This window comes from Andrena cerasifolii, chromosome 4 (genome assembly GCF_050908995.1).
Source record: "Andrena cerasifolii isolate SP2316 chromosome 4, iyAndCera1_principal, whole genome shotgun sequence".
NCBI lineage: Eukaryota > Metazoa > Arthropoda > Insecta > Hymenoptera > Andrenidae > Andrena > Andrena cerasifolii.
The window spans coordinates 20,101,476-20,117,469 of NC_135121.1; positions in this window are offsets into that span (position 1 = coordinate 20,101,476).

Below are 15,994 nucleotides of genomic sequence, written 5' to 3' on the forward strand. Positions count from 1 at the left end.
CACCAGTTCCTTCCGCCAAACCTTCTTTTCCTCCACTTGCTTCGCGTCTCGTCCCTCGCTCCTTTAAATTCCATTCACTTTCCGTCCACTTTCCTCCTGTTCGTTTCTCGACGCTTCGCGCGCTACTAGCGCTACGCGCTGAAAATGCAGAACATTCGATACCGTTTCGAATTCATAGAGCTACAGACGGGGTGTACCACGGGGTTCGTGTCGTACAAAACGATTGGAATATCGACGCCGAGAGAATTCTTCGCGCAACAGTGGCTCTGATAATTCGATGTAAATAGGTGATGTGTTCAAATCATTCTTACAGTACATCTACAGGTGACACTTCCCACATCACGTCACACATTAGGGATAAGCGGGGTAATTCCGGCTACATAAGCAAGAGATGCTATAAAATTTCAGCAAGTCGCGCATTTGATATTTTTTTTTTTTTAATTAATTGATAGTTCGAAGTGTGTAGGTAGTTTGTATTAAATAGTATGAACGGGATAGCGTAAATTTGCGTTGCAATAGATTGGAAATGTTAATAGAAAAAAGGTCATTTCACTGATGATTTTTGCTTATAAAATACGTGAGAAAATTGGTAGCCCTTCGTTGCGTAACTTCTCGGATTTTGGAAGAGAAATTGGATTCGTACAAGTGATGATAATAAGGGAAAAATAATGAAAAAGATGTTATGTTTTCGGAATTTATATAAAAAGAAGATTATGTAATGTTGCAGATTTGCAATATTATGCAAAAGTTATTAAAAATTTCATAGTGGCCGTGGAATTTTAATGGGTAAAAATCCCACACTACCCTGGCGCCCCCGGGGGATTCCCCTCTGAAGGAGTCGGGGTGCCTTTTGAAGATTTCCTCAAGTTAAAAAAGAATTTATAAAAAAAAATAATTTATAATAAAAAATTTACAAAGTTTTATCGTTAACGTGGAGACATCTTCAAAAGGCACCCCGACGCCTACCAGAAGGGAATCTCCTGCGGGCGCCAGGGTAGCGTGGGATTTTACGCACTAGAACCCTAAATTTTGAATAATTTCCATATAAATATCTCTATTATTAAGGCTTATTGGCTGAAACGCTCGGACACCTATCGACTTATTTTCGACATAGATCCATCGTGCCAATGCTCATAAAAATCGATGTCTACGTGGTGTCCTCCCCTTGTTGGTTGCAGTAATACAGTAGTAAAAATGCAGAGTGCGATGTGCGTCACGTGGAGCGTGGACCGCGACCTGCGGTGGGAGACAGGGGTAGTAGATACATACAACAAACATAAAAGCCATCTCGGTGTCGGTGAGCTGTCAGATTGACAGGAAGGAGGACGGCTTACGCCTGGAAGCTCCGACCGGTGATCACCGTAAGAGAGAGAGAGGGAGAGACTAGCCCGAGTCGCGAGGGTTTGAAAAATCTGATCGGAGAGTGGATCGTCGAAGAGTAAATTGTTGTGGGAAAACGTAGGAGGAAAGGCGAGGTGGTCGTCGTCCGCCGTCCGCGAAGAGCGATCGCTGGGAGGAGAGATCGACGTGGAAGTTAAACGCAGAGGCTCGCCGAGGTTGCGGCACGACAGCCGTTGTTCGGGATGTCAGTCCCGTCTGGTTTCCCTGTTGGCTTGAAGTTGGCCGAAGTTGGTTCAAGTTGGCTGGAATCCGACGTCGCTGTCGCGGGGAATTGCGGTGGAGGTTCGGCGCGAACGTCGATCGGTACGCGTGCTGTTGTTTCTGGTCCGCGCGGCTCTGCATCGCCGATCCTGGCCTACGTAACCGTGTCCGCTCGTTCCGCTATCGAGGAGAATCAACGCGCATCACGCAACGCTAATTTGTCTTCGATTGCCCCGTCCGGGCTTCGTGGCGTGGGAGACCACTCTTCCGATCCATCCCTCCCTCGCGCGGCCGCTTTCCTTTTCCGAGCACGTCGCCTTTTTAGCGAACGTCCTCGCTTCCGTGTCCTCTTTCTATCGGCGCGGTTTCGCCGATTTCTTTCCGCGGGATCGATGCTCGAAGGTCCGGACTAGAGCGAGTCCCGCCGATGGAGCGAGAGCTAGACGCCGCGCCGCGCCGCGCCGCGAGTATCGTGGGTCATCACTAGGCCGTGCCGTAACGATGCCGCGTCATAAATAACGTTTCGTTTCAATGTTAATCTGGCGCTCGGATCGAGTCTAATAAGTACGGAGGCGACGCCACGCGGTACAATACCCACCGATGCCGATTGCCGTCAGCTCCGCTCGCGATCGCCTCGGCCTAGCACCGCGGAAGGAGGAGAGAAGCTCTCGATAGACCGGGATGGGACAAAGCGAGGAAACTCGGATCAAGATGAAGAAGAAACAGAAGAAGGAGAATGGAAAGTGGCGGAGAAGGGAGAAGAAGGGTCTCTCAGCATTGTTCGCGGCCGCTCGCTCGTGACTCGTGACTCTTGCGACCCGGATGACCCGTAGCCTCAATTACCTCAGACACATCCGCCCGCTTGCCCTCTTGCAAGCCCCTCCTGTCTTCTCCGCGGTCCGTCCGAGTCTCCTTCTTTCGTACCACTGCCAATCTATTCGCTTCTCGTCTCGTCTTCGACTCTCCGCGAGTCAATACGCGATACATACCACGCGAGATCGCGACCAGCGAGTGGTCTACCCCTTTCCGTTTGTCTCGTCCACTGTCCGACAGTTATTTCCCGATTCATTCCACTGTTCGATGGATAATTATCGTAACGATTTTCAACCGCGTTAACACGGAAATCGAGGCAGGCAGGCTTGTTGGTTGCATCCAGGAATTCTCGTTCGATCCTGGCCGTTTAATCGACCAGTTCCCTCGGGCAGAACAGGCGAAACGGTTCTCCCTGAACGCGATCGTTCGACGCTCGGGTCGATCTCGCCGCCGACAGGCGGATCTTGAAATTTTCAAGATACTGCCGCGCTAAACTGTTTCCACAAAGATTGCGCGCGTGGGAAAGATACTCATCGAGATTTGTAAATAAATTCAACGTCCACGAAAACGCGCTGCGTAGGGGAGACCGGGGGTAGTTGATACAGACGAATTATCTCGACACCGTGTATATGTAGCTCCATTTGAGCAAGGTATGCGAAGATTGTTGTTCAATTCTTTCCTACGATTCAGCGTGCGTGTGTGTACGTTGAGGTTAACAATCGTTTTTTAACCGTTTTCGTTTATGTAGAGAGAAGGTAAATAGTTTTGATACATCCAAATTGATCGTCCAAGTAATATTTTTTCATTCAGTTTGTATGTAGTTTCTCAAGTTTTTGCTTACTATATATTAAAGAGGAATGACCAAAGTATATTTTAGCATATTTGCTATTAAGTAATTAATTCAAATAAAAAATGAAAAAAATTGAAAACAGAAGACAACTAGCCCCGCAGTGGGATACTGATACATTTTACCTTCGTCCAAATAACATTTTTTTCATTCACTTTGTATGAATTTTCTCAACTTTTCATTTACAATATATTAAAGAGGAAGGCCCAAAGTATGTGTTAGCATATTTGTTATTAAGTAATTAATTCAAATAGAAATTAAAAAAATTGCAAACACAAATCAACTAGCCCTGCAGTGGGATACTGATACATTTTACCTTCGTCCAAATAACATTTTTTTCATTCACTTTGTATGAATTTTCTCAACTTTTCATTTACAATATATTAAAGAGGAAGGACCAAAGTATATTTTAGCATATTTGCTATTAAGTAATTAATTCAAATAGAAATTAAAAAAAATTGCAAACACAAATCAGCTAGCCCCGCAGTGGGGTAAACTGATACATTTTACCATCGTCGAAATAACATTTTTTCATTCATTTTATATGTATTTTCTCAACTTTTCATTTACAATATATTAAAGAGGAAGGACCAAAGTCTGTTTTAGCATATTTCTAATCAAGTAATTAGTTGAAACAAAACTGAAAAACATTGAAAACTGAAAAACGTATCCACCAGCCCCTGTCTCCCCTACTTGGCAGGCGCATTAGCGAGAATTTGATCAGCGGCAAAGTAAACGAGAGCTAGCAGTTGCTAGAATCTTGTCTATAGCCCCGTAAATTCGTGGTAGCCCCGGGACCGGCCGTGGAACTTGGAACATTCCGATAATTAGTCGGGCGTTATCGGCCTACCTGACGCTATCCCGATTCCATCTACAAGTGTTCGGAATCTAAATAGTTCGTAGCCGTGTCGTCGTAAAAACCGCACACCCTTCGTGACGAGTGTAGCCACGCGTGTCCACAGGTAACTTTATCGCCTCGGATAAAGATCTTAAAGAGGTAGGTAAACGAACGAACAGGCCGGGCCGTGTTCCCTTGCGAACCTCTCGATACCCACGATTCGGATCTGTCGTTCGGAAAGGAGCGCAGCCTCTTGCCCCTTTTCTCGGAGAAATCTTCGCGTTGAAGGTTAATTGCCCGCCTAGATGACACCGATTAGCCTCGACGTTCGTTATCGCGTGCAACAACGTTGCGATCGATCCTGCTGCACACCGAGCACCGAGAGCCAAGGAAACGTTCTGATCGCTGGCGTCTGGGAGAGGTTGGTGGTTGGGGGTTCGGCGGGAGAGGGAGAGACAGAGAGAGAGGATTAGCAGCGGAAACTAATCCTCGAATGATCCCAAGTGATCTCGCATCTCGCGCCGCGGCAAGATCCGCCCATGGCGCAACCAGGGATCAATGCGTCCAGTCGGAGAAACTCGAGGTTAGAGTAACGAGAGTACGTGGAATCTCGGGGTGAAAGGGCAAAGGCGCTCGATATCCGAGATCCCCGAGATATCGCGGCCTCTACGACGCGCGCTATTATGTATCGTAGAATATGTTCGCCTCTTCGACCGGTCAAACTCGCGTCGATCGACGCGCCCGCTTTCAATTAAGAATCCCTCGGATAATTGCGCCAAATTATGCTTATCGCCGGCATTTTATCTCTCCGTGAGAGCCGCAAACCTGACAGCCCGCAAATTACGCCGATCGCCCCGCCGCGCCAAGCCGTTCCTACCTTGAGGGGAGGTTCCGGTCTAAAAATCCAGTTTTCTTTCTTTCTTTTATTTCGCTTTTCGAATGTTCAAGCTTTTTAGAATACGTGTTTAAAAGGATTTTTTGAAATTCGTAAAATTCTCGAAATTGTAGGCATTTGAATATAGCGGCGCATGCATGGGTAACACCCCGCCACTCGGCGCAACTTTAAACGCATTTTTGGCGAAACAGTGTCCTTAAATTCGGTGGAACCGATATCTGAAAAAGTTATTATCCGATTCGACAGAAAGTTTTTTTAGTTTGAAGAATATATTTCTGTGTAGCGGAGAAACCACTAATATTTTAAAATTGTTGGAAATTAGTAATTCTTGAAGGTCTCGAGAGGACGAAAATATAGGGAAAAGTGATTTCAAACTTCAAGTGTCAGAAATAAAATACGTGTTTTAATGAAGGATATAATTATAAAATCAACTTTATTAGAACTTTTAAACAATTTAAATTATTATTTTTTAAATATATTTCATTAATACAAGCTTAATGTTAATAATTTGTACTTTGTAACTTTGTACTTTGCGTTACTAACCTAAACTCATTTTCTTCTGAAAATGTGGTTTTTAAAGGAACTTTGTTTACACGAACAGTCTGACATATTATAAATAAAACAAATACATACATAATTTTTAATAAAATACGTACTTATAATATCTAAATAAATTTAGATATCACTCGCGCATCTTTTCTTTGCAGCTCAGTTTACCCCGGTCACTTTGCCCCGAATGTGTACTCGGTGGAAAATCAATTATTTAATAATGTTAGGATTACTGTTCTCTCAAACGCGTGTACATGTATGTTTATAAGCTTGTTATAAACACGCAGAAAAAAATGCAGTTAAAATAACACATTTAAGACTGATTTATCAAAAAGCTAAATTGAAAAAAAAAACAATTGGAAGTCTCTAAAACTTCATTTTTAATTTTTTAAATGATTTTCCAATTTTCGATACCTGAATGTGCATAATTATCATTGTCGTATTACATACATTTATTACGTCACCAAAATTTCTAAATATATTCTATGGTTAAAGAATAAATTAAGGAAGCTCATTTTACCCCGGGGTCCACTTTGCCCCGGTCTCCCCTATCCGTACAGACTCTAGAGCGTAACATGGACGTACATACATAGCCTGATAAACACAATACCCTCCTTTGCGTGCCGCAGTCGGGTAAAAATCGGTGCGCGCCGAATGCACACTCGGAGCGAATGCGCAGGTGAATACGCGGCTTAACGTTCCACTGCAACCGCTAAGGTCCGTTCCCCAGAAGCGGAATAAAGCGGGCGACCCGCGAGGCTCGTGGCGGCCGCGACGCGGAATCGCGACAGTGAAGAATCGTACGTGGGGTGCGCGTTATGGAGATACCAGGGTAGGGCGGAAAGGTGCACTAAATTGCCCGAGTGAAAATGACGGTTAAATTGGGACCTGGAAACGCGCTAACGACTCCGATCGTCCCGCGGTGTCCTCTCGTCGCGCTGCTTTCTAGGAAACTTCGCCTGGCCCGTCCCTGCAATCATCGAGTGCGGATCACCCTAAGCGAAGTATAATTGAGCTCGTTAAAGCGAGGAGGCTGTCGCGAAGTGGAGACACGGGGAAACCGGGTCCCCCCGTCGGAAATATGCTCTACCTAACTCTGGAAACTCGCGTCGATTCACTTCGGCCCCAAAAGCCTTATCTCGCCGATACTTTTCCGTGGCGCGATTCGCGATCGAATCACGGCAGCTGCGAAAACCGTCTACCAAAGCGGCCGCCGCGGGCAATTTAAAAGCCGCGCGAATTACAGGGTCCGGCCGCGGTCCCTCGCTGAGAGCGGGCCTGGAAAGAAAGAGGGAGGGGGCGACCGAGTAGCGGGCCCATTCTTACGAAATAATTGCAGATTTCGCTACCCGATCGCGACACAGATACCTGTGAACTCAACGGAACAAAGCTATCAGCTCCGATGCGCGCATCGTAATTTTCGACAGCCTGATAAAGCCTGCTAAGCTTTCAGATACCAAATTTCCGCTGTCTTTCAGCCGAGCTTGCGACGTCGTGCACGAGGAACCAGACGATGGAATCACAGAGGGTGCAGCTACGGGAGCGAAAAATCACGTTTGACGATCTCAACCCTTGCCAGGTCAAAGGTTCGTTCGAGCGTGACGGCGTAGCCAGTTGTGCGAGCGCTGGTGGCCCCGGTGCGTGGGAGATCGATCGCACCGATGCACAGTGGCGGGCAGCAACTCCCCGCCGTCGACGACGCCGTTACGAATTCGGTGTCGCGTGGCTGTGGCTGCTGCCCCGCGGGAATCGCGAGTCTTCTGCTGCGTAAGCGCGAGGCACGTGCCGCGATGTCACTGGTCCGCCGAATTTCCGAGGACCAGCGGATAGACAGCGAAGAAGTGGTCGCGATTCGGTGGAAACTCACTTTCCCCGGGCGAGTCTATGCGCTTTCCTTACCCGGCCGTTGGGCTCGGTTTGAAATGCTGTTTGCAAAATTGATACTTGGGAAGAGCAGAGGGATGCGGGACCGCGGCCACGTGTCGGGATGCGGTGTTACCATAGCGACAGAAGCCCGCCACTAGATAGGTCCGAGATGCGTGGGGTGGGCGAGGGATAAAGGCTCACGGATGAGAGATAAATGTAATGTAATGTAATGTAATGTAACGAGGGAGGAGGCGTAGCTGGGATCTTGGCAAGTGGCGTTCCATTGTGCTGCGACTAACTGACTCGGCCCAAACAATTTGTCGGCGCGTGCAAGACGAGCCCCAACACCCCTTGTCATCCCTCGCCGCCTGCTCGACCCGACCCGACCGATCTCTTTTACGGGGTTGTTTGCGGACCCCGTGGGCGTGTACGTGTCATCGTACATGCGCGTCGCGCCGCGCGTTCCGCGTCTTTTATCTCCCGCAGCTGATCGCGGGCAAAGGGGAGATTCTACCTCCCGTGAAAACCGGCGGGCCCCCCTTCGGAGAGGCTTGCGCGATCTTTAACCCTTCTGCTGCTAGAGGCGACGGGAACACCGGTCCCTACGCCCCCCCTGCCAGCGATCGCTATCGCTCGCAGATATTTTCGACGACGAAGCGCGAATCGTCGGCGAATCTAGAAAGATGCCACGCGCCGGGTCGCGTAACCGATTCGCACGAATCGATCTAAATCAGCGCGCGCGATACAGCTTGAGCGATTAGCTGGGGAAATCTGAAGGGAGGGACAGATTGCCGTAGCTATTAATTGCCGATGCGAAATGTGCGGTTATCACGGGCGTACGAGAGTGTGATGGACACAAGGATAATTTAACTAGCGCTTTTGGGAATAATATTTATAAAGATATTCGACTAAATTAGGAATAGTGGAGATTCAACTGTTTTGAACTCGACTCCGTGACTGACAAGGGAAGATCCCGAACCCGGAAGTTCAGAAAATTCTGAAACTTTGCGAATATGTGGGGGATTTCCTCCTGATTACTACGCAATTTTTGTTTGCTGCCCTAATTCACTCGAAGAGGGTGATATTAAGGATTGAAAATTCGGCTATTTTCCGATTTTCTGTTATAACTCGTGAAGTGTAAAATAATTTTTTTACCAAATGATAGATTTAATTAAAAGAAGTAACTTTTGTCTGGAAACTTTTTTTCTATCTCTTACAGTTTGCGAGTTATAACACAAAATCGGAAAATAACCAAATTTTCAAGGGTTAATTTCACCCTCTTGGAGTGAATTTGGACAGCGAACAAAAATTGCGTTGTAATCAGGAGGAAACCTTTGAATTTTCGGGTTCGGGATCTTCCCTTGTAAGTACTGGTAAGACGCATCGGAAGAATATTTTATTAATCTTATGTATCTGTTATTTAGCCAAACGTCTTTAGCATCGTTTCACGATGCAAAGCATAGCGTTGTCGGCATGGATCTCGATGCTAATCAAATCGTAAGATATAAGGGAATATATTGTCATATTTCAATGTAAAAGTGTACTATCCAGAGCCTATTTTTATGACCATGGAATCAGTTGATTTTGATTACAACCAAATAGGTTTTTATATATCACAATTTGCTTACTATAAGACATTATATAATGGTAGAGTAATCTAAGAAACCAAAATAGCAAATTTATGAAATTACAAGAAAGATTTGAATTCCCAAGCGTTTTGTTTTGATAAATAATTTTGTTTTGATAAATATAATGATCGAAACGAGTGAAATTAACCCCCGAAATTTCGGCTATTTTCCGATTTTCTGTTATAACTCGCGAACTGTACGAGATAGAAAAAAAGTTTCAAGACAAAAGTTACTTCTTTTAATTAAATCTACCACTTAGCGAAGAAATTACTTTACAGTTCACGAGTTGTAACACATAATCGGAAAATAACTGCTTTTTCAACGGTCAATTACACTCCCCTAGATTGAATTTGGCGGCAGCAAACAAAAATTGCGTCGTAATCAGGACGAAATTCTCTACATATTCACGAAGTTTCAGAATTTTTCGAATTTCCGGGTTCAGGGATGTACCCTTGCGAGGCTGGTGGCTTTTGGAATAGCTCCTGGATAAGGGGATGCGATGGTGTTTTAAAAATGCAGGATTTTGGGTAGGTGACGCATTAGCTAAGATTCGATGAGTACCAGCGATGACGCGGTATTTACATTTACGCAGCATTTGGGTAGTTGGTCTGATTCACGTTTGCGGAGGTACTCAGAGGAAAAAGATAGGCAAAGAGTCAGTACGTTACAAGAGGACGCGACGTGGTTGCGTGGCGTTTAAAATTCTACCGGGGAAACGTGCCCGGGGGTGACTCGGATCCCAAAGAAATATGCAGACTTTTGGGTGAAGACAGACACCGCTTGGCAGTTTGCGGGCAAACGGGCGGCGAACAGATGCGAGCTACGATCCCTCGGACTTGTGATTCAGTCCGCTCGTATTCGAAAGCTCGTCCCGCGTCTTTCAGACCACCAACTTTTCCAATAACCGCGACAGAAGAAACATTAATCCATCGGCAGCGGCCGCCGTCATTGCTCTCCGTGCATGGTCGACGTTTGCAAACACTTGGGCGCGTTAGCGCGCTTGTACGCAAACAGGATGCGCCTTAGCCGAAGCGAGGAGAGAGAAAAGGAAAGGGGAGACTGCAAAATGACAGGGAGAGAGAACGGGGCGGGAGGGGAGGGGAGCGGCGAAACAAAACGACAGAAAAGGAAAGGAAACGAAACGCAACACAATTAGCCTGATTGGAGGCAGCAAGGCTTCGACGCGGCACCATATCGAAACGTTAATTAGTACGTAACGATTTTGCGTGTGGACAGTGACGCAAGGTGTTCCTCGGGATTCAGCGTGATTACAGGGGGTGTCGCGGGGTGTGGATGACTGTGCAACACGGTCGTTATATGGCAATCCGCTGCCGCGCGACCATGACTCTGCCGTTTCGACGGCCCGAGGCTTTTCTCTCCCTCTCTCTCTCTCTCTCTGCCCTCCGCTCTGAGCTCCGTACGTGTAATACGAGATGTTTATGCGTCGTGAATGATTCCAGGCAATATCAATGGGAGAACGTCGAGTGTGCAGCACGGTCAGCCGCTCCACCACTCCGCCGCCACGGAATATTGCTTCTCGGGACTATACTTAGCCGCGGTGGTTTTTAATTCTGGGCCAGCGAGACAGAGGGAGGGAAACAGGGGGAGAAAGACCGAGGCGGAGTGGGCGAGGATTTCGCATGGAAACCGTTGGCGGGACGTTCGCGGAAAGCGCAACTTCCGTCCAGCGGTGTGCGGAAAATCGCGGGCGGGTGGGTGGAAAAGGCTCGCTTCGGAGCGGAGCGCGTAAAAGTAGCCGCGAAGGGAGGTCCAGAGGGAGGGGTAGATAATTAGGCGGTGGAGTAAGTAAATGGGAGGAAGTAGCGCCTCTGGCAGCCACTTGGAGAACGCTTCTGGAAAATAAAATATATAAATGCGCGCGTGTACGTGTGTGTGTGTGTGTGTGTGTGGAGGAACGCAGGGCGATATAGGGAAGCGGCGACGAACCGACAGATGGCTCCCACGCCGAACGAACCGGCACCTTGATTTGTGGTTGAGCATTTTTCAAGCCATTTGGCTCGGCCGCCTATAATTTCCATGGTGGCCGCGCGCACTCGGTCCTCGGTTCTCGGCCCTCGGCCCTCAGCCCTTGGCCCTCGCGTGTTTTCCTGCCTTCTGTTTATTTTCTTAACGGCCGAAATAATAAGCCCGACCAAAGCTTACTACGCCAGCAAGCAACGGCCTCCCTCTTCGCCGCTACTTGCACGTGTACGCGTACTTACGTAGTAGGTATAAAGTGCGCAGTACAGCGCTGCGAGGCCGCTCGACGATAATGGAAACCGCGTGACAACGCCTCCCGCGGAATCGATACTCGACGGGACCATCCCAGCTCTAAGAAATCCAAAACATCCCGTGGTTCGAGCTCCGACGAACCCGAGATCCCGGCAGGGCCGTTCGAGTACTCGGGTACTCGAGTAGCTTGAAATTCGGACCGAACCGAGACTCGGTTTACGATCCGAGGCGAGTACTCGAAAAGAGCGAGCGGCTCGAATCTTTCCGAGCCGCTCGAATAGAACCGAGCAGTCCGAGTAAGTTTGAAGCTTGAATGTTTCGAATATTTTATTATTATTATATTTAACGGGAAATCCCTTAATATACACGATATATACATAAAACAGAGCCTATACCGTCTAGAACATAAGTAAATATTAATTAATTTTAGAATACATATGTTTATCTACTGGACAATGGTTGGTAATAATGCGAGTAATTAAAATGTAAACTGCAAATGAAAATATTCTCTAACTATTGAAAATAATTTTTCGCGTATATTTTATTTTTATTTTATTTTATTTTATTTATACGGATGACTCCTTTTATATACAAAGGTTTACAAAGTGTTGTCAGAAAATAATTGAAAGGGACGCTATTCAGACGCTATGCTGGTGGCCATGACTCGCCGCGTTTGCAATTTCAAAGAAGCAAGTGGGAATCCACAAAAGTTCAGCCCGCGAGCATAGGTATTAGCTAACTTACACACCCTAGTGACCGGATCATTGTGACCAAAGGAGGAAGAATAGAATTTGGCTTTAAACAGAGGAAAGCTCCTAACTCGTCTTTCAGGTGCATTTAAATTAACCTGCTGAAGAAGTTATTATTATTATTATTACTATTATTATTATTATTATTATTATTATTATTATTATTATTATTATTATTATTAATATACGGGAAAACCCATAGTTTACAAATTTCTATACAGTGAAATTACAGAGTCCGAGCACTAATATTTATACAGTATTGAGTGTGAATAGGATTAGTCAGTAAGCATTTGAGGAACACCTAGGCATCCCAGGCAACACAGCTGCTGTTGATACCCAGTTTTGTTACTCTGCGTGCATATGTAACGAGGTCTTAAACAAATTTAGGGACCCCAAAAAAGGGTCAACGCCGCTAAAGATTTCGTTGGCTACGATCATTGCTCTATTAATTGGGTCTACTGCATAGTAGTGATATTTTGGAAGACTCGGAAAGAAGAGCGGCCTAGTACGCATATGCCTCACCGGGGCATTATAGGAAACCAAAGCAAGAAGATCGGGGCAATCTATATATCCATTGATAACCTTGAATAAAAAGATCATGTCCGCAAAGTTGTGGGCAGTCTATTTGCCCATTCAATAATTTGAAGTGAAAGACCAAGTCAGAAACTGTCCTTCTGTCCTTCAGGCTGTACATCCCTAATAATGTTATCATTGGCTCGTAGTTATGGTCATCAGAGGCCATCGGCCGACCAACCTTGCATGCAGCATACCGGAGGAATTTGTGCTACACTTTTTCGAGTAGGGTCTCGTACTTGTTGAATCGAGGTAACCAGATTAAGGAAGCAAATTCCAAATGAGGGAGAACGAGGGAGAAATAGAGGATTCTAAGCGTATGGACATTTTTCAAGTCAGCCGAAACCCTTTGCAAGAATCCCAGAATTTATACGTATGATTTAATAATATTTCTTAAGAAATATATGGTTCACTGTTACCCAGTAGAGAAACATTCGAGCTTCCAACTATTCGACATACCCGGCCCGCTCGGTTCTTTTCGAGCCGCTCGAAAAAATTCGAGTTCTCGGCTCGCTTTTTCCGAGTAGGTGCTCGAACAGCTCTAGATCCCAACCTCGTGCCGCCTCCTCCCACCGCAGCCGTGGGATTTCGCCGGGATACGTCCGCGTTTTGACAGGAAATCATCGCTCTTAAATACTCGTTTCAGGGATCGAAGCAGCTGCGCTCTAGAAAGCTACCGTTCTCGCACGAACCACTCTTTCTCCGGGAGATCCTTTAACACACGCGACAGGAACGGCCGGGCCACTCTGCGGAATAGTTTCCAGTGGGTCTGGTGCACGCTTCCCTGATTCGAGTCGGATGACCAGACGCCGAACCGCTCGCCGTCGCTGGTTAATCGGCACGATCGAGGTGTTTTCCGAGGGGGCTACTCCCGTCCCGGCGAGCGGAGTCAAGTGTCGCTCGTTCGTCGACACGCTCCTCTTTTCCTGCTCCCCCCCAGCACGTGCCGGTACCTTGGATTAGAAGCGCATCCAGTGGAAATCGGCAGTCGACGCACAGTGGGGAAATTTTGCGATTTTATGGCCAGAACTACAGAAATGAAATTTTTTAATTTTACAAATTTAATACAAATGTCAATTGAAGAACTATATCCATCTTCGTGGTCGAAACCTGGAAACTAATTTTTTAATATATAAAATTCAGCACTTTTAGGTTCTGATATATGAGGAAATAAAGTATCCGAAAACAGCACTTACAATAATTACGAACGATAAAGATTTTTTTATTATTTACATTTGTACACTTTTTTCTTTGCCAGAGCATGCCTCTGCTACAGTGCAGCAGGGCATAGAAGAAGGGTTATCGCTTCTGGTGACAAGCTTTTTAATTTTTTATCGGCAAGTTTTCTTAAATTACTAATTAGTGGATTTGACTATAATAGAAGCCAATTGAAAACATCCTCCATAGTTTTTTCCCTTGGGCATTTTCGAGAAAAATTTTGTCGGTACTTTTTAATATCCTTATTCCGTGTTTCTGGAGCTCCCTCCGAAAGCTGTCCAATTTGAAGGACAGAATTTTCGATTATGTGAGGACCATGAATTAAAAAAAAAATTTGTGTACAGTAGTAGGCATCATGTACCAAGGATATAATGCAACTATAATATTTGAAATTTTTTAACATCTACTGCGTAACCACTTGATATTACTTGTAAAATAACATGAAATCTATTACTACTGAATTAAATCGTTTGAAAATCATTGCAGGATATTATGGGATTTATAAGTATTTTATGTAATGAAAATTGATTCTTATATGAAAAGGTTATTTCTAAAGCACTACTTTAAAAATTGTATAAATTACGTATTAAAAACCGAAACACAATTATTTTGAGGACAAAAAGATATCTTACGCACCACCAGGAATTGAATCCATGCCTTGAAATTATTTTCGGGACTTTGGATAATACAATATAAATGTTTGAAGTAACTGGAAAATCTGTATTAATTCTTTGCGATCGTTCTAATCTCACGTGAACATAAATATTCGAGTCTACGCGAGCTTTGTATTAAATCATTTAACAGTAAAATTGGAGGCATTTAATGCTCATATTGGTTCTTCAATTGACATTTACGATTGAAAATTTTATTTTTGTGGTTTTGGCCATAAAATCGCAAAATTTCCTCACTGTGCGACGGACGAATTTCCATCGGTCGCTTTTCCATTTGTCCCAGCGTCTCGCGAACGATTGGAAAAGAGGGGACGAGAGAGTTAAATCCGTAGGAAAATGAAAAGAATCGGCGGGGCATCTCGTTCCTCCGTGAACAGATCGGATTATCGATTCGGATCGCACCTGCTTGGGCGCTGGAAGCCACTCGGCCGTTGTTACTCGCGCCTCGGTGAGCTCGAAGGGGAGCCGGGCACCGACCGTGCTCCATTCCTTTCCGGCAAATTAAACATTGATGGACGCGATCTATCTCGCGGAGAAGAATTGCCCGCGACGCAATCCGCGGCGAAGATTTTGCGACAAACGTCCGGTGGCGTTCCGCTCGTTTCGCTCGGCTCTCGTTAAATAATGCATCGACTCCGGGTGGCCGGGTTTTTGCGAGAGCCTGGCAAGCAAGGACGGCGCTCTCGAGATCGTAAACATCGATACAGAGTATCGCGCCGGTGATTCAATTTACGGAAGGGACGCGAAACCGTACAGTCACGTATTTCGTATCGGATTAAGGTCCGCGATGGTTGCGTTGTCATCCGGCTGCCGTCGGTTAAAGTCCACTTTCCTGATAGCTTCTAACTCCGCGACCCGACCAGTCGCCGGCAGACGGCATGCGGGAGCAATTCATCCGCGGGCGCGTGGATCCCGCGAGTGGGATCGCGTCGCAGTAGACGACGAAACCGTGTCGACGATTCCAGGGAGGAGAGCCCGAGTAGACCTCGAGCCGAGCAATATCTCGGAGAGCTGGTGGCCGGTCGGTGGCGCGGCTCCGGTTGCCATGATTGCCCCTAAACGAGACCCAACGTCGCTGCCAATAAAAACCCTGTCATCTGGGATGAGACGGGACAGTGCGCACGTGCTGTTACGCGCAACACGCACGGACGCACACCCGACTCCGGGCGCAAGTGTATCCGCCGATATTTATTAGCCCCGCGCTTCGACTTTGGGGGACGACGCGGTGGCCGCGAGGGTGACACGAGCAAGTTTAACGAGGGGCACGAGGCGAGGCGATGTCACCGAAATCGTAACCTCTGCCCGACCTGCGGGCGACGCTATCGAATCCTACGACTCTATTCCGCAGTTCGGTTCGCGCCAACCGGTGTCGAAGCGCGGCGAGGGCAGAGCCACCCCCTCGAGCGACTTCGATCGCGATTGCGGGAACGATATATCTTGATTTCACGACCCTTCGCATGGGTATCAGGTTGCACAGAAATCGGGAAACTCGCCGGGATTGGAAGGGCATACC